At 42.3% G+C, this 20,080-nt stretch overlaps 2 protein-coding genes across 3 annotated transcripts in view; one reads left to right on the plus strand and one right to left on the minus strand.

Moving 5' to 3' along the window:
• LOC311587541 (uncharacterized protein) overlaps window positions 1-20,080 on the plus strand; it is a 297,218-nt gene that overhangs the window by 38,368 nt on the left and 238,770 nt on the right. The gene's annotated exons all lie outside the window — the stretch shown is intronic.
• The window catches only part of LOC311587539 (uncharacterized protein), a 167,708-nt gene that overhangs the window by 3,903 nt on the left and 143,725 nt on the right, over window positions 1-20,080 (minus strand). The window lies entirely within an intron of this gene.

Genomic DNA, 20,080 nt, shown 5'->3' on the forward strand with positions numbered 1-20,080 from the left:
GATTTTTAAACTGAGTGTATTTTTTCATGCTGTTAATCTCAGTAGTCAAGAAGCTGAGACAGGACTATGTCATGATGTGACTGCCAGCCACATCTATGCAATGAATACCAGGACAGCAAGAGGTCACAGCTTAATACTGAAGCGTTACACAAGACATGAGATAACATTTACAACCTCGACAAAATAAATTAATGACATATATATATATTTAGGTTGTTTGTTTGTTTATATTTTGAGTTGTTGGAGGCATTGTTTCTCTGTGTTAGCCTTGGCTGCGATGGACTCACATTGCAGACCAGGATGGCCTTAAAGACACAGTGAGCTACTTGCCTCCTAAGTGCTTGGATTTGGGGCCTGTGGCACAATGCCGGGCTTCCAAATATATCTTAAACATAAATGTTTAATGCTGAGAACAGAATTTTTAGAAGAAGTTAGAGAAACCAGGGGTCTGAGTTTGTAATCCTGCCAAGGATGTTTCTACTCACAAGGCCCTGCTCCCAATGCTTTGTGTAGATGTAATCCACACAGTGCAGGTAGTCAGAGACCATCACCAAGTCCAGAAAATTACTAAGACAGAAAAGGACCTCACAGGTGGCCACATCTGCTGCTGCTTATCTCGCAGCCCCAGGGAAGACCCACTACACCAGTTTCCTCTGCTCAGCTGTCTGTTCCTCCCACTGTGAGCAGTGACTCTGCACTTACCATGTTGTGTCTTCTGACCTTGCCTGAGCTCTCCTCACAGCACCCAGCACAAACACTCAGAGCATATCGCACACAGTCACTCAAGTCCACTTCTCTACAGAGCGGAAGTTACAGCATGGTACCCAAAAGATCACTCTTTCTCTGTCTCCTAGAGTCCTCGATTGGCCACTGAGTCTTCAGTGACAGGAGCACTTCCCTATGGTTAGAGTGTGCTGAAGGGACACAGAACAGTAGTTCCTGGCACAGGCTTCCATTGCAGGACCAGTCTTTTTTCCTTAAGTGGAGAGATTTGCATTTCAGTAGCACTCCTACCAGTTCTCCAAGAGCCTGCATTTCTACCTTTGCACTCACCCCAGGGCAGAACCAGCCACTCAGGCCTCCTGAGCTCAGATGCCTGCCCCTCCCCCTTTGCCCTTGAGCTCACCAGGTCCCAACTTCTGAGCTTGCCTGAGGTCCCAGCAAAACCCTCAGGCACTTCCCTTCTTCTTCCTGGCATCAGGACGCACAGCTTGCAAAGCCATTGCTCATTTTGGAGTGGAGTTATCAGTCTATCCCACAAGTGAAAGGGTACACAAAAGATTCCAAATTAAAGACAGTTTAGGAAACATGATTGTTGTTTTGTGGCTTCATGCTGTGTTCAGGAAAACTGCAGCAACCTTTCACATGATAGATAGGAAAAAAACCTGGGAGAGGAGCAGGCAAGAGATGATAATCATTTTGGAGGGGTTGGAAAATGGCTCTGTGGTTAAGAGCACTGCCTGCTCTTCCAAAGGTCCTGAGTTCAATTCCCAGCAACCATACGGTGACTCACAGTCATCTACAGGGCGATCTGGCACCTTCTTCTGGTGGGCAGCCATAGAAGAAGGAGAAACACTGTATACATAAATACATCTTTTAAAAAAATAGAGAGAATCATTTTGAAGCACTAAAACTTGAATCAACACATCATCCTCAGTGGAAAGGGAATTAAAAAGAAAACAAAAACTCACAATTGTGCTAGGGCTGGGGTGGGGCTGGGGTAGAGGATGGAGTGGAGGTGTGAAGGGAGGGAGGGGTGGGGGATGAGAGCGCCTTCCCCAGCAAGGAGAGAAGAGTCAGTGGGTCTCTGCTGAGCAGAGGGCTCTTAGAGGACATAGGGACTCAGCAAGGGCAGGGAGTGAGCCAGGCATGATGTTCAAGGTAATGTCTCAGGTGACAGACTAGCAGTCATGCTGCTTCCCTGCTGTGACACACAGGTACCCAGGTGCTTTTTAATTACACAAGTTTCAGATAATATGCCAGTAACCACAACACTTTGGAGGCCAATTCATTTCCTTGAAAATCACACCTTGGTTATGTAAGGATCAGAAAGAATGGGAGGTGTGGCCAGGTGAGGTAGAGCATGCCTTTAATCCCAGCAATCCTGAGGCAGAGGCAGGCCAATTGCTGGGAGTTAGAGACCAGCCTGGTCTATAAAGTGAGTCCATGACAGCCAAGGCTACACAGAAAATCCCTGTCTCAAAAAAACAAAAAGAAAAAATCCACAAACAAATAAAACCACCAAGAATGGGGTTGTGGCTTTGATGGAAGTCATGAAGTCATTTACCCTGGGCTATGGATCCTCAGTATAAATTTTGTAGCCACACCTTGCACCAAACTCTCCCCATACCTGTTAATCCTAATTAGAGTCCTGTTTTGCCAGAATGCATGTCTTTGTACCCTATTCTTGCCTGGTGGCCAGGGAGGCCAGGAGATAGTGTGAGAACGCCTGGGACTAGAGCAACAGATAGTAATGAAGATGCTTTATGAATTTCCCAGAAGTTCTATGGTAGCTAACAATCTGCTGTAAATTCTGCCCCAGGAGATCTGGGATCTTCTTGGCCTTTGTAGGCACTGTGTACAAATATATACAGGAAAACACCTGTGATCATAAAATAGAAACAAGGCTTAGAAAAAAAGAAGGAATGGAATTCCCTACAGTGATGTCACAGGCCTCAGTCAGAGCAGACAGGGCTAGTTAAAATAAACTCTTTCTGGTCCTCCATGAAAGCAAGTGTGTCCTTCTTTTTATAATTGGTATATGTTCCTGCATGATTTTTACCCAACAGTAGCCGCAGATGTCTCTGTCTTTACATTGCGACCATCTTTAGACATGGATGTGCTAGTTGAGCATGAGTAGGAACAGGCAGAACTCTATATGAACTTGTCCAGACTCACGATATAGTACCCCATGCTTTCTTTTTGGAGAGAGTTTTCTGAAATAAGGCTTTCAAACTGGAAAGACCTTTCCTTAATGCGGATCGATAATATTGATCTTTAATCAGGGCCACAGCTATGAGTGTCAACCTACATATAAAGAAGATATTGTAGAAGGAAGCTTTCTTTCTTTGCCTGTTTTCATTAGTCTTGGCTAGGAAATTTTCATTCCTCTAGTGTCGTTACATCCTAATTTTTGGAGTTCTGGAGTATACTGAGCACCAGATAAGACATCCAGCTTCATGGACAAAAAAAGTTCTAGAGTCTTTACATTTCTTTTGGTGGATAGTCAAGGTTGAAATGGCAGGGCCACAGTTGTGAGACATTCAAAAATTTTACTTTCAAAATACACAGAATGAGATCCATTCTACCAGTTGTGCTCATATTGAGAACCTTGACTAATAAAACTGTGTTTTTCATCTGCCCACTGTGGAAGATGTGCTGGGTAGCAATAGTACTTTTGTTGTTGTTTGGTTTTTTGTTTGTTTTTCAACACAGGGCCTCTCTGTGTATCCTTGACTGTCCTGGACTCCCTTTGTAGACCAGGCTGGCCTCAAACTCACAGCAATCTGCCTGCCTCTATAGCCACGTGGGACTTCCAGCGGAGGGAGGGGGACACAAAACCACCCTTAAGGCCTTCAACCCAACATTTATATTGCCTACAAAAAGTATAGGATAAAGATGGATTAGAGATTGAAGAAATGGCAAGCAAATAACTTGCTACTCTACATAAGACCTACCCAAAGGAGAAAAAGCCAATCCCTGACACTATTAATGATACTTTGCTATGCTTGCAGACAGGTTTCTAGCATAAGTGTTTTCTGAGAGTCTTCCTCCAGCACCTGATGAAAACACATGCAGAGACCCAGAGCCAAACAATAGGCAGAGCGCAGGGAATTTGGGGGAAGGTTGGGAAGAAAGATAGTGGGACCCTGGGTAGTTGAGGACACCACAAGAAAACCTACAGTCAACTATCTTGAGCTCATGGGGACTCACAGAAACTGAACCATAATCAAAGAGCATACATAGGCTGACTACATATATATAGAAGATGTGCAGTTTGGTGAACATGTGGTCCCCTAACAATGGGAATAGGAGCCATCTTCACTATGCTGTCTGACTTTGGATCCCCTTTTCCCTATCTGGGCTGCCTCCTTAGGCATCATTGGGAAAGGATGTTCTTAGTCCTGCTGCAACTTGAGATGCCAGGGGAGGTTCATAGCACTTGTGGGCCTCCCCTTCACTGAGGAGAAGGAGGGCTACTTGGGGAAAGGGGGAATGATGGTGGGACTGGGAGTAGAGGAGGGAGAGGTCAGGCTGTAAAGGGATTTAATTAATTTGTTCATTAATGAGCGGCTCAGTCTATAGTCATGGATGCTTGATAGCATGAGAAGGAAGCTGAACAAACAGGTTCAAACTCAACACAGAAGAAACAAAAACATAAAATGGCTTGAGTCTACAGCCACTCAAATATCATCCCTAAAAGGACATCTAGATAAACTCCTACTACAAAAGCTCCACTAAGAAAGGAAATTAAAAATAATAATAATAAATAAATAAATAAATAAAATAAGAGCCGGTCGTGGTGGCGCACGCCTTTAATCCCAGCACTTGGGAGGCAGAGGCTGGCGGATCGCTGTGAGTTCAAGGCCAGCCTGGTCTGCAAAGCGAGTCCAGGACAGCCAAGGCTACACAGAGAAACCCTGTCTCAAAATAAAATAAAATAAAATAAAATAAAGAAGAAGAAGATAAGTATTTAAAGGAATGACACTAACCAGAGTCATTCTGATTTGATCAATTAAATTCTGATATTGGTCATTATTGACCCACAGTGAAAATGCATTTCAATCAACTTCAATAATCCTAACAGTCTGCAATAGCTCATCCACTATTCAGGAATAGAAGCCGGGCGTAGTGGCACACGCCTTTAATCCCAGAATTCGGGAGGCAGAGGCAGGTGGATCGCTGTGCAGCCTGGTCTACAAAGTGAGTCCGGGACAGCCAAGGCTAAACAGAGAAACCCTGTCTCAGAAAACCAAAAAAAAAAAAAGAGTACAAAGACACTTCTGACACTCCAGAAAATCTTTTGATAGCTATATTTTCTAAAATCTGGAAACAGGTTACACCTTTACAATATACAATGGCACAGAATAAACCTTCCCATTCTAATTGAGAGGAAGGTACATATAGTGAGGCAAGATTGGATGGAGACTAAATAAATAAATAAATAAATAAATAAATAAATAAATAAATCAAGCAACTCAAACACCAAATACCCTAGCTTTGTCTCAGATACATGGGGCTTCAGTTTCACAGGATGTAGATGGCCCTAACTGCATTGTCTCATTCATCACTCAGTTTTGTTACTTTAACTCAGTATACGCATCTCTCCATGATGTATTTCTCAGAGCTTAGGTATCTCAACATCTTATGGTCTCAAAATGCAACACGGGCTACATAGCCAAAGCCTGGTGAAATGAAATCTCATAGTTTCCTTACTGGGGCACTGGCTCTGCAAAACATAAATAGTTGGAGCAACGTTGAACTGAAGTCACAAGACAGAATACATGACCTTGAATTGTGCATCTTTCTTGTTTTAAAAACCAGTGCAATGGGGGCTGGAGAGATGGCTCAGAGGTTAAGAACACTGATTGTCTTCCAAAGGTCCTAGGTTCAATTGGCAGAAACCACATGGTGGCTCACAACCATTGATAATGAGATCTTGTGCCCTCTTCTGGCCTGCAGACAGAATACTGTATAAATAATAAATAATATTTAAAAAACAAAAACAAAAACACCACTACAGCAATGGGTGATCCTGCCAACCTTGGTTTCTAAACTGAGATGAAATATGCCAGCCATCGGCCAGAGTTGCAGGTTGGAGTAGGTTTTATATGAAGTGCCTGCTTTGCAATCACTTTGCCTATACTTTCCATTCATTTAAGGTGTAGCAGAATGGGTGTTGCCCATCTTAGGCTTCCAATGCAGAGTAGGGCTTTCTTTTTACTGCTGCTAAGCTCCTTGAAAATCCCTTCCTCTCTTTCAGGATTTGACTGCCATCTAAAACTACCTAGTCCCGTTTTCTCTCTAAACCCACAGACTGCACTTTCTTCTGCCCCATTTGTTGCTTTTTTAGATGGTTCTGTCAGCTCACAGTCCAACATTCTGTAAGGTTAGAAGAGAAACTCAACCTAGAAAATTATAACAAAAACAATGGACAAACATTGTTCCCTCGCTTGCTTGCTTACTTGAGCACTCTCTTATATGCAGCCTGATCTCTTTTCCAACCCAGGCACACGTGCTAAGGGATACTTCAGCCTTACTGGAAGAGCCTGCCACATCACTCATCAATCAATGTAATCTCTCACAGACATAGTAATCATCCATTCTGATGAGGGCATGCCTCATCATTAACATTTTTGCGTGTTTAATTGGCTTATCTGCAGCTGAAACCTTCTTAAGCCTACAAGCCTGCTAGCTTTGGCCTCTTGGGGTTCAGGAATAGCCCACACTGACCACATGGACACCAAACTCAGGTCAGAGATAATTTACTGACCATTTGACAAAAACTGACTGGTCAAGAACATAATATGGGTTTGAGAAAGGACACTGTGACCCAGACCATTCACAGAGTAATTTAAAAAAGATAATCAGGAAGAGTCAATTTTATTTCAGGTATATTGTATCCTACCTAGGCAAGAAAAACTCTATTCCTGCTACATTGTGCCTAGGTAGACAGACAAAGCATTTTAAACTAACTGGATGGGATGTAAGGTAGAGGTATTGGGGATGTTCTAGTGCCCTACTTTTCTCCTGAGAAAGAAACAATGCAGGGTAATATTGCTTAATTCCAACAGAACACACATTTATCCTTTTTTTTTTTTTTTTTTTTTTTTTTTGGTTTTTCGAGACAGGGTCTCTCTGTGTAGCCTTGGCTGCCCTGGACTCGCTTTGTAGAGACATTTATCTTTAACTCAAGCAGAACAAGCATTTATCATCTGTTGTCACTGATTCATGGTATTGTTTGGTACTTCCTATTGGACTGGATTTCTGGTACCCTGTTAAGGAAGAATAGAATCTCCCCAAAGAACTACTTCTAAACTAGTTCACACCCTCTTTCTTCTATGAACCTTCTTTCTCCCCTACCTCTCGATGGTAGATTAAAAGGAAGATAATAGGATTTAGGCACCCTAAGTAAAGTAGGTTTTGAAAAATCTAAGCCTACAATAGAGTTGGCACTGGAGATCACAGAGTAGCTCCAGTTGAACAAATCTCCCACCCTGTGAGTTCCCTGTAAGCAGCAACTACAACTGATGCTTTGGGTGCTGCTGCCTTTTCCATGGCTTCAGCTTCTCAGTTTCCCCAGGAGTGTGATCGCTCATCCCAGCACTGTGGAGATTTAGCCACAGCAGCTCTGCAGTCCTGGGGTGTTGCTGTCTGGAGGTGTGGAGAGGCCAACACCACAAGCTGAAGATCTGAGAACCCTTCTCATGGAACACATGTAGTTGGCACCCATGTGAGCAGGAGATGGAAAAAGGGGGCAGCCAGGGAATGATGTAGGGGGATTCCAGGGCCAAAACTTGAAACAGCCCTGCCTGGCTGCTGGAGATCCTCAGAAGGGGACCTGGAAACTTTCTTGCAAAGTATGCATAGTTCACAAAAAAGAGTCCATGGCAGAGAAGGGTTTACCTGTTGCTTGATTCTGCATGAATAATATGAACAGAAATATGCTTCAGCTAACTGCCATTAAAATCCAAAGAATTCACCAGATATTTACAGAACATTCCACACAAACACAGAAGAGTTTGCCTTCTTCTCAAAAACAAATGGAAATATCTCCAAATTAAACACATACTCAAACACCGTGAAAGTCTTAAAAGGTACATGGTAATTGAAAAAACCCCTGCATTCTATCTGACCAGCATAGACTAAAGCTACACATCATCAACAACAGAAACAAAGGAAGTCTTTAAAACTCATGGAAACTAAATACCTCTCCCCAGAGTGAAAATGGATCAAGATAGAAATAAAGAAAGATATTAAAGACCTTGTAGAATTCAATGCAAATGAATGCATATCATATGTAAACATATAGTACACAATAAAAGTGATGATAAAAGGATAGTTGTTAGACCCCTATTCGTCATCATGCACAAAACTCAGGTCCAAGTGGATTAAAGATCTCAACCTAAAACCACAGACCTTAACCCAGTTAGAGGAAAAAGTGGGGAAGAGTCTGGAACACATAGGCACAGGAGTCAACTTCCTGAACAAAACACCAACAGCCCAGGCCTTAACGTCAACAATTAATAAATGGGACCTCATGAGGCTGAGAAGCTTCTGTAAGGCAGGTGACACTGTCAAGAGAACAAAGCGACAGCCTACAGACTGGGAAAAGATCTTCACCAACCCTTCATCTGACAAAGGTCTAACATCCAAAATATATAAAGAACTCAAGAAATTAAATACCACCAAACCGAATAACCCAATAGAGAAATGGGGCGCAGAACTAAACAGAGAATTCTCAACAGAGGAATATCAAATGGCTGAGAAACACTTAAAGAAATTCTCGACCACCTTAGTCATCAGAGAAATGAAAATCAAAACGACACTGAGATTCCATCTTACACCCATCAGAATGGCTAAGATCAATAACTCAACTGACACCACATGCTAGCGAGGGTGTGGAGAAAGAGGAACACTCCTTCATTGCTGGTGGGAATGCAAAGTAGTACAACCACTTTGGAAAGCTATCTGGCACTTTCTAAGAAAAATGGGAATAGGGCTCCCTCAAGACCCAGCTACCCCACTCCTTGGAATATACCCAGAAGATGCACTACCACACAACAGGGATATATGCTCAACCATGTTCATAGCTGCCTTATTCATAATAGCCAGAACTTGGAAACAACCTATGTGTCCCTCAGCAGAAGAACGGATAAAGAAACTGTGGCACATCTACACCACGGAATACTACTCAGCTATTAAAAACAAGGAATTTCCAAAATTTGAGGACAAATGTATTGAACTAGAAATTGTCATAATGAGTGAGTTCACACAGAAGCAAAAAGAGCTAAATGGTATATACTCACTTATATCGAGACACTAGTCCAAGGTGTACGTCTCCATGAAAAACTGTACCTACCAGGAAAGTGGGTAAGAGGGGAGGACATCCTATTGAGACTTTAGGTGTGAGAAGCCTGGGAGAATGAGGAAATAGAAGGATCCAGCAGGTCCTGGAAAACTACAGGCGAGTCTGGGCTCTGGGGTCCTCCGCAAACTATGGCAACAGCCAAGGAAAATATAGACAGTAAACCTCGAACCCCTACCCAGACTAGCCGATGGACAGGACATTCTCCACTGTTGAGTGGAGAAGGAGATCTAACTTTCACACAAACTCTGGTGCCCCATATTTGAACATGTCCATTGGATGGAGATGCCTGGTGGCACTCAGAGGAAGGATAATAGGTCACCAAGGAGAGACTTGATACCCTATGAGCATATACAGGGGGAGGAGGTCCCCCTCAGACACAGACATAGAGGAGGGGAATAGGGGGGAAGTGGGAGGAAGGGAGGAATGGGAGGATACAAGGGATGGGCTAACAACTGAGATGTAATATGAATAAATTAATTAATAAAAAAAAAAAGGATAGTTGACAGCACTAAGTGCATACATAACATATACAGGAATTTCTTACTAAGCACTTACAGCACATATAAAAGTCTATAACAAAATGAAGGAAGCACAAGTAAAAGTAGTAGACAGGAAGAAACTATTGAATTAGGGCTGAAATCAAAAAATAAAAACAAAGAGAACAATGGAAGGATTTATAAAACAGAGTTGGTTCACTGAGAAAAATCAACAAAATGGACAACCCTTATTGAAATAACTAAAAGACAAGGAAAGAATAGTCACATTTACCAAAAAAAAAAAAAAAAAAAAAAAAAAAAAAAAAAAAAAAAAAAAAGAAAAGAAAGAAAGAAAGAAAGAAAGAAAGACAAGAAAAGAAAGAAAAGAAAAAAAGAAAAAAGAAAAAAATGAGCAGGAGGCCATACAATGGGAAAATCTCCAAAATCATAAGGATATACTTTTAAATGCCTGTATTGCACCAAAATGAAAAATCTAAACAAAATGAATAATTTTCTTCATAGGTACCTATTGGTCTGCTGTATTTTGATGTTAACTAATATAAGACCATCACACCTGGGCAGGGCAAATGGACTACAAATGGCTAAGGTTCTAGGGCTTGGGAAGACCAAGAGAATCTTGGGATGAAGACAGATCTGAGGACAAGGGAGAGAAGGAGGTCTTCCCAGCATGAGTTAGGTGGAGGAGAAGCACATGGCCAGCATGGATGGAGGATTTGGCCCTGATGAAGAACATTAGCAAGTATATGGGATTCTGGATGTGAGGTAGCTTGATAGAAATTATTAGAATTAAATGCTGTGGGATTGGGACAGGTATCCCATACCTGCCCCACTAAGGGAAGTAGTTTAGAGAATTAATATCTGCCCTGCCCTAGGTTAACTACGGGTATTTTAAAATATAACAGGTGTCTGTGTCTTGACTGATTGCTAGCGGGTTATACTGTTGTAATAATAATTAATAGGTATAGGCCTAATGATGTTAATTACTTACAGGTAAACCTAACAACAACATGTAGCACTTACCAAAGTTAAACCCAGATGACATAACAATTTACCATAAGTAGACCTCTAACACCTAGTGACATGAAAGAATTCATTAAAAGAATGCAACAAAAGAAATGCAGGACTGGGGCTGGAGAGATGGCTCAGAGGTTAAGAGCACTGTCTGCTCTTCCAAAGGTCCCGAGTTCAATTCCCAGCAACCACATGGTGGCTCACAACCACCTGTCATGAGATCTGGTGTCTTCTTGTGGAGGGCAGGATACAAGTGATCAGAATACTGTATAAATAATAAATAAATCTCTTTACATATATAAAGAAAGAAATGCAGGACTGGACACTTTTAGTGCATAATTCAACAAGTCTTTCAAAGAAGACTTAGTTTCAATACTGCTCAAAGTACTCTACAAAATAGAAACAGAAGGAAAGTTACCCAGTTCATTTTATGAGGCCACAATACCTTAACTATGAAGGATGTAAAGACTCAACAAAGAAGGAGATTTACAGACCAAATTTGTTCATGAACATTGAAGCAAAAATACTCTATAAAATGAATGTAAACTTAATCCAAGAACATATCAGAAAGATAACCCACAATGGTTGACGAAGTTTCATTCCATTGATGCAGGAATGGCTCATGACAGAAAAACCAGTCATGGTAAAATAAATAAACTGACATAGGGAAAAACATCACAAGGTCATCTTATTAGACAATAAGCAAGCCCTTCACAAAAATTCAAAACCAATTCATGATAAAAGTCTTGGAGAGATTACAAATGCAAGGGACATACCTATACATATTAAACACAATTTACACAAGTCTATAGCAACACCAGCTTAAATGGAGGGAACTTCAAAGCAATTCCACTAAAATATGAATAAAGAGAAGTCTGTCCTCTTTCTCCATTTCTACTTAATATAACACTTGATGTCCAACCTAACCAATATGGCAACTAAAAGTGATCAAGAGGGTGGAATTTGGAAAGGAAGCATTCAATGTATCCTAATTGGCAGATGATACTATAGTATATATAAGTGACACCAAAAACTCTACTACCAAACTTGTACTGTTTGACTTTGCCCTTCTGTGCAATGTTAGCCACTAAGATCAGACAGACACCAACAACCAGTAGCCTAAGTCTCAAATGTCTGAGCTGACTTAACTGTGTCAATGAGGATTTCACATATCTGCATAGGAGAGTCAATTAAAAAGAAATTTAATATTCGGTGGTTAAAACTAACCTCCCCAAAATGTTTACCCACCGATCTGGTCTGTTTCCATTCACATGCATGAGTTAATCCATTCTGAAAAATGACATCATCACCTTACCTCAATCAGGTCTTTCTTCATAGTATTGACTCTTGCAGCTGACTGCCCTAAACATTAGTCTGTGAGCTAGTTACGTCCTGTCCTGCTTCACCCTGCAGTGTAAAAGTAAACTGTGCATCCTGTTCTGTTCTGAAGACAGAAGCCATGATCCACATGAAAATCTTATTCCTGATATGGAAATGGACAGTTCAGTACATGACTAAAGTGAGTATTTTTAAACTCTGCTGTGGTACAATCCTTTAATTAAAGAACTTAAGTTTTGTCAAGAAGAAAACAAGGCCATTTCTTTGGGAAGCAACAGACAGGCTTCAAGGCCACCTGAGTGAGCCTACTTTATCAGAAAGACTTTTCTCAAAGACATTAGATGCAGCGGTCCTAGAATTAATATGCATACATACATACATATAATATACACACACATAATACACACAAATACAAAACGAACTAATAATAAATCTCTGTAATGACAGCTAAAAACAGATTTTGCATTCTACATCCTGCTGCCATTAAGTTTCTTTAAATTTACTCCCCAGGTTATGTTTTGAACAATTTAAATATGGACTGGACACAGCAAGCCTAGCCACTTAAGACATTCACCCAGCAATGATAGTGACAGAAGTATTTTTAAGGACCCAGTGCCTTCAAACATCAGTGACAGAGTCCTAAGTGGAAGGTTCCAGAGGATGAGAAAGAAAGGAGAAGTAGAAGATAGAAAGTACAAAGGCTGAGGTGAGGAGGTTTTGCACAAGCTATGTCTTATATCAAGTAAGGCTTTAAAGAATTGCATCTTGTATCCTAGCATCCTGACTTCTAACTGGCCTGTTAGCATACTGTTTTTCTATGGGGTGTGTTGGAGGCAATCCTTCAAATTACTACGAACTGCTGCATCCTTCACATCATCAATTCTACTTTTCTCCATCAAAGCTTAACACGGGCCTAATGTGGCCACATCTGGTCTTTGCTGACCACACAACCTCAGGGAGGACCCACCACACTAGCTCCTGTAGCCCACTTTTCTGATGTTCCCCAATGTGGGTGTTCAGTTGTCATCTACATTGTCTGTCAGAGCCCACTTCTTTCTCCAACCCTGCCCCCTGCAAGGAAAGCCTCTGCACATTCTTAGCATTCCTTGAGATGCTCCAAGCCCCTCCCCTGGGGCCAAGGGCTTCCCTAGTACAGCAGGTGGCCAATACTTAATCTTCCTTCACCTGTAATCCTAGTTGCACGGGGGGTAGGGGGGGTGGGGGGGCTGAGGGGGGTGGGGGGGAGGGGCGGGTCCAGCGGGGCGATTTCCTCAGGCTTTGTATACTGAGGCTCCTGAACTAGCCAAGGAATTTCAGTTCAAAGTAAACTTGCCCGTTTTACTTTTATATTTGTTTGTTTGTTTTTCGAGACAGGGTTTCTCTGTGTAGCCTTGGCTGTCCTGGACTCACTTTGTAGACCAGGCTGCCCTCAAACTCACAGCGATCCACCTGTCAATCTGGCCCCATTGGCTTATTTCACCTGTGGAGATAACCCATCAGTCAGCAGTGACCCTGAGCTCACCATGTTGCCACTTTGGCGCTTGCCTGAGCTTCCCTCACAGCACTCAGCAGCAGTGCTCAAAGCACAGCACACAGACCATTAAAGAAAGCTCAGCTAGAGAGCTGCACTTGTGCGTGGCAGCCAGAAGAAAGAGCCTCATCTTCATATTGGCTGGTCTGCCTGGAGGCTCTGATTGGCCAGCAAGTCTCCAGGGACATGAGCACCTCCCTTAGAATTACAGTGTCCTGAAGGGACACAGCACAATAGCACATGGCCCAGGCTTCCGGTCCATTTGCAGAACTGCAGAGATGGGCATTTCAGTAGCACGTGTGCGTATTCTCCAATAGCCTACTGGTCTGTCTTCCCACACAGCCCCACCACTCCAGCTAGCTCTCCACAGCAGCCTGCTCCTCCCGTTTGTGAGCAGTGACCCTCCACTCACCATGTCGGGACTTTGGAACTTGCTTGAGTTTCTCTCACAACACCCAGCAGCAGAGGACAGAGCACACCACGCGGAACCACCCAAGCCTGCGCAGCTCTTCAGCAAGGCTCCCGGAAGAACCCGCCTCCGCGTCTCTGCCTGGAGGCTCTGATTGGCCACTTCATGTTGAGTGACATATACACTGACCATACTAAAAAAGTTTAGTACTAGAAAATACTTTAATATCACAAGAAATTAGAATAATCAAGAATGTGTACAATATCTATGAAAGAATAAAGGGGATGGAGAGAAAAAGCCGAAAACAAAAGCAGAAACATACACAAAAGTTTTTGACAAAAGACCTAAGAAAATACATGCAGGAAACGTTTGTACTTGACTGATTGTCGGGAGCAGAGAGTTTACACTCAGGATCCGGAACAAAGGAGGCAGGCCAAGTGCAAGCGGTAAGTTTTAGCAAGAGAGATTTATTAGCAATACAAAGACAACTACAGCAAAAGGCGGCGGCTAAGGCTCCAAGGCCAAGCCACCAATACCATTCCATTATACTCTTAAAACTATCTTAATTCCAATAGGAGTAGCATTTAGCATCTTATAATATCAATGTTCTGGGAGGTCATGCCATTAGGGTATACGACCTGATATCGCAATGTTCTGTCGAACAGGTTCGCTGCTGCGACTTGATTCAGTTCTCGGGTTGTTATCTGACAGCTTGTCTGTCTGCTCCGTCCAGGAAGAGCCCCTTGTCGTCTGGCAGCATTTCAGGTAGTCATGGTGACAGCGAGGAAACTGGCTGCTTCTTACATGGTTTTTATACTTAACTTAACCTTATCATCTCTAATTCATACATCGAGCTTTCTGCGTCACACTTATCACCAACTTGCAGTCGTGGCTGCTCCTAGGTCAGAATTTACTACTAAGGTTTTATCTATCACTCACACATCTGGTCACATGTCAGCTTTTGGACTGTCAGCTGCTTTCTACACTGGGCTTTGAATCAAGCCCTTACATGTTTATTACACTGATATTACACATTTACTTCTGATTCTATTTGTATAAATTTTAAATAAATGGAGTCACAACTCACATAAAATTAACTAAAAGTGAACCTTAACCTGTTATGTTGTGGACTTTCCATTTCTTACAAACAGGCCTCATATTCTGGAGTTTTCTCTCTGCACAGGAGGGTAATCTCTTGCTAAGGTTCTCCATCCCGTCATGCCTCCTCATGGGTCTATGTAAAGCCAGCCACATTGACGTTCAAACCCAAAACAATGTAGAAGAAAAATTCAATCTCTGTTTCCTTCCACATGGATTATAGCAAAAGATATGAAATCTCCCCTATCCACTTCGCCCAAAACCATCCAGACCTGAGAAACATCTGCACTTCAGAAACTCCATCTCTCCCCTGGAACTGAATTTCTCTGGATCATACCATGCTGGCTGGTAGTAGCAGAAAGTTTAGAATATTCTAAATATGTATTGCTGTAGGATGATCTCCATCACCACTTTCTATCCGTTTCCAAACTATTTTGTAACATGTAAAGTACAAACCTGAAACTGGAATGCAAAAATCTGAACCTTTAGAAAATAGACCTTTAGTTTTCAAAGTTTCCTCCCATCACACATCAACATTAATGGCTGTGTGTGTACACTGGACAGTGACATTACAAGGATCCCCACCTCCCATACACAGGCCTGCAGAGCCTCCTACTCCCCAGGAAATCTGGACCGAGGAAGGCTCATAGGTCAATGTCATTTTCACAGGTCACAACATGAACCAACAGAAACACCACTGCTCACTGTCCATCCCAATCCCAGAGGCTCTGACAATTCAGCATCCCGACTAGAGGACATTGATGAACTGGTTTATTTTTCCTTCTCACAGATCAGTCAAGGCCCAGCTAGGAAAGAGTTGCAGGCCTGTCTTTCCAGCACTTGGCAGCAGAGGAAGATAATGTGTGTTTAAAGAAATTAAAAATTACTTAGCATGAGGCATGATTGAGCTACAGGATACATTGTTCTAAACAGAAATAAAGAAATGAATAGCAGTTGAGAAAACAGAAAAGACATTCTTAATGACAGGGAACAGAAACAAGTAGAAAATACAGCAGTAATGTATTTAAAATAAAATGAAATCTAAAAAATGATCCCAACAATTGAATGGCTTCTTAAAAGATAAAAACAATTTATTGGTTTTATATTTAAAATTTTTGTTTGTTTGTTTTTGTTTTTTGAGACAGGGTTTCTCTGTGTAGCCTTGGCTGTTCTGGACTCGCTTTATAGACCAGGCTGGCCTGGAACTCATAGCGATCTGCCTGCCTCTGCGTCCCGAGTGCTAGGATTAAAGGCGTGTGCCACCACGCCCAGCTTATATTTTAAAATTTTAACTATATTGACTGTGAAAACAATTTCTTTCTTAGTTACGGTTTCATTAATGTGAAGAAGCACCATGAACAAGGCAACTCTTATTTAAAAAGTAACATTTAATTGAGGGTTTTTTATGGTGTTAGACTTTTAGTTCATTACCAACATAGTAGGAAGCACAGCAGTGTCCAGGCAGACATGGTACTGGTGGAGCTGTACGCTATATAACTTGATCCACAGGGAGCCAGGAGGGGACTCCACAGTAGGTAGAAACTGAGGTTTTTGGTTTGCTTTTTGTTTTTTGGTTTGTTTGTTTGTTTTGTTTTTTTTTCAAGACATGGGTTCTCTGTCTACCCTTGACTGTCCTGGACTCATTTTGTAGACCAGGCTGGCCTTCAACTCACAGAGATCCACCTGCCACTGCCTACCAAGTTCTGGGATTAAAGGCATGTGCCACCATGCCAGCAGAACCTGAATTTAGAGATCCTATCGTTCCCATCAACAATAAGATACTTCCTTCTTTTCAGAATTTTAGCTGCAGCAGCTGATTGCCTACCCCATTTACCCTTGTGGAATAGATAATAAATTATTCCTTCTAGTCTGTTCTGAAGGCAGAAAAACCATGCTCCTTATGGAGATTCTTTTCCTCTGACTGCAATGGATAGTTGACTACACTACTCAAATGGATAATTTCAAAATGTTGTCATGATACAGTCTTTAAATTTAAGGATTTACATAGTTTCATCAAGGAGACAGCAAGGTCACTGCCATGGAGGGCAACAGATTAGGAAAGAAACAACATGAGTAAACATTATTTCAGAAACATTTTTCTAAAAAGCTAGAGGTACAGATGTTCTAGAATTAACAAGCCTTCGTAGGGAGAAATCACTCTATCTATTTAGGAGATTAAGAAAAAAACTTCTTTAATGATAGTGTGAAACCATATCTTGCTATTGCAAAAAAAAGAAACCAGACTAGAAGAGATGTTGCATTTCACATATGCTGTCATTGTTAGATGTTTTTTAGGATGGGGTTCTAGATTATGCTTTGAACAATTTAATAGAGACAGGAGTCTGCAAGGCTAGCCAATTAAGCAGATGGAAGATTTACACAGAAAGATATTCCCAGACTTGTTTCTTAAGTACAACAGTGACATAGCAGTTCATTTCTCAGGGACAGTGTTCTGACAGGGGAGTACCAGAAGAGCAGACAGTAGAAAAGATAAAAAGCTGCCAATGACCTGTTTTCACAACTATGAAGGACAGACAACATAAATACAAAAAGCATCAAGAAACCATCACCTATCTGCACTGTGAACTCTGCTCTTAGATTAATGCCTATGCTGAGCTACTTTAACGTCAGAAAAAAGCAGCTAATGTCTCTGAGCAGACTGACTAAAATGAAGGACACATTGGCTTTCATAGAGGATCAGAAAGAGTTCATTTTAACTAGCCCTAGCTGCTCTGACTGAGGCCTGTGGCATCACTGTAGAGAATTCCATTCCTTCTTTTTATTTTATGATTACAGGTGTTTGCCTGTATATATTTGTACACAGTGCGTACAAAAGCCAAGAAGATTCCAGATCTCATGGGGCAGAAGTTATAGCAGATTGTTAGCTACCATAGAGCTTCTGGGAAATTCATAAAGCGTCTTCATTGCTATCTGTTGCTCAGGTCCCAGGCATTCTGACATCATTGCCTGGCCTCCCTGGCCACCAGGCAAGAATAGGGTACAAAGACATGCATTCTGGCAAAACAGGACTCTAATTAGGATTAACTGATATGGGGAGATATTGGTACAAGGTTTGGCTACAAAATTTATACTGAGGCTCCATAGCCCAGGACTACATGACCTCATGACTTTCTTCAAATCCGTAAACCCTATTATTGGTGTTTTTTTTGTTTGTTTGTTTATGGATTTTTTTTCTTTTTGTTTTTGTTTTTGTTTTTTTTGAGATAGGGATTTTCTGTGTAGCATTGGCTGTCATGGACTCACTTTATAGACCAGGCTGGCCTCCAACTCACAGCAATTGGCCCACCTCTGCCTCAGGATTGCTGAGAGTAAAGGCATGCTCCACCACTGCTGGGAACACCTCCCAGTCTTTCTTATCCTCACATAACCAACGGTGTCAAATTCCAGGATATGAATTTGCCTACAAAGTGCTGGGTTTACTGTCATGATATCTGAAACTTAGATAATTAAAAAGCACCTGGGTGCTTGTGTGTCACAGCAGGGAAGCAGCCTGATTGCTAGTCTGTCACCTGAGACATTACCTTGAACATCATGCCTGGCTCACTCCCTGTCCTTACTGGTTCCCTATCTCATCTAAGAGCCCTCTGCTCAGCAGAGACCCACTGACTCTTCTCTCCTTGCTGGGGAAGGCGCCCTCATCCCCCACCCCTTCCTCCCTTCACACCTCCACTCCATCCTCTACCCCAGCCGCACCCCAAGTCCTAGCATAACTATGGGCTTTTTGTTTTGTTTTGGGTTTTTTTGTTGTTGTTGTTTTTTGTTTTTTGACACAGGGTTTCTCTGTGTGGCCTTGGCTGTCCTAGACTCGCTTTGTAGACCAGGCTGGACTTGAACTCACAGCGATCCGCCTGCCTCTGCCTCCCAATGCTGGGATTAAAGGCCTGCGCAACCACATCCGGCTTTGTTTGCTTTTTAATCACCTTTCCACTGAGGATGATGTGTTGATTAACTGTAGTGATCCAAAATGATTATCTCTCCGTATATATACATTTTAAGATTTATTTATTTAAGTATACAGTGTTTCACCTTCATGTATGCCTGCCCACCAGAATAGGGCGCTAGATCTCCCTGTAGATGACTGTGAGCCACCATATTGTTGCTGGATTTGAACTCAGGACCTTTGGAAGAGCAGGCAGCGCTCTTAAGCACAGAGCCATCTCTCCAGCCCCTCCAAAATGATTATCATCCCTTTCCTGCTTTCCTCCCAGGTTTGTTTCATATCTATCAGGTGAGAGGTAGCTGCAGTTTACCAGAACATAGCATGAAGCCACAAAACAAAAATGTTGTTTCCTAAACTCTCTTTTATTGGGAATGTTTTGTGTACCTTTTCACTTGTGGGACAGACTGATCCCTCCACTCCAATTTGAGCACTAGGCTTTGCAAGCTGTGCATCCTGATTGAAGGAAGAAGAAGGGAAGCGCCTGAAGGTTTTGCTGGGACCTCAGGCAAGCTCAGATGTTAGGACCTGGTGAGCTCAAGGGCAAAGGGTAAGGGGCCGGCATCTGAGCTCAGGTGGCCTGAGTGGCTGGTTCTCTCCTGGGGTGAGTGCAAAGGTGGAAATACAGGTTCTTGGAGAGCAGGTAGGAATGCTACTGAAATGGAGATCTCTCCGCTTAAGAAAAAAGACTGGTCCTGCAATGGAAGCCTGTTCCAGGAACTACTGTGCTGTGTCCCATCAGCACACTCTAACCATATGGAAGTGCTCCTGTCACTCAAGCCTCAGTGGCCAATCAGGGAACCCAGGAAAGAGAGAAAGAGTGTTCTTCCGGGTACCATGATGTAAGTTCCTCTCTGTACTGGAGTGGACTTGAGTGACTGTGTGCGATATGCTCTGAGTGTTTGTGCTGGGTGCTGTGAGGAGAGCTCAGGCAAGGTCAGAAGACACAACATGGTAAGTGCAGAGTCACTGCTCACAGTAGGAGGAACAGACAGCTGGGCAGAGGAAACTGGTGTAGTGGGTCTTCCCTAGGGATGTGAGATAAGCAGCAGGAGATGTGGACACCTGTGAGGTCCTTTTAGTTCTTAGTAATTTTCTGGACTTGGTAATGGTCTCTGACTAACTGCACTGTGTAGATTACATCTAC

This window comes from Acomys minous (assembly GCF_964271855.1).
Source record: "Acomys minous genome assembly, chromosome: 16".
NCBI lineage: Eukaryota > Metazoa > Chordata > Mammalia > Rodentia > Muridae > Acomys > Acomys minous.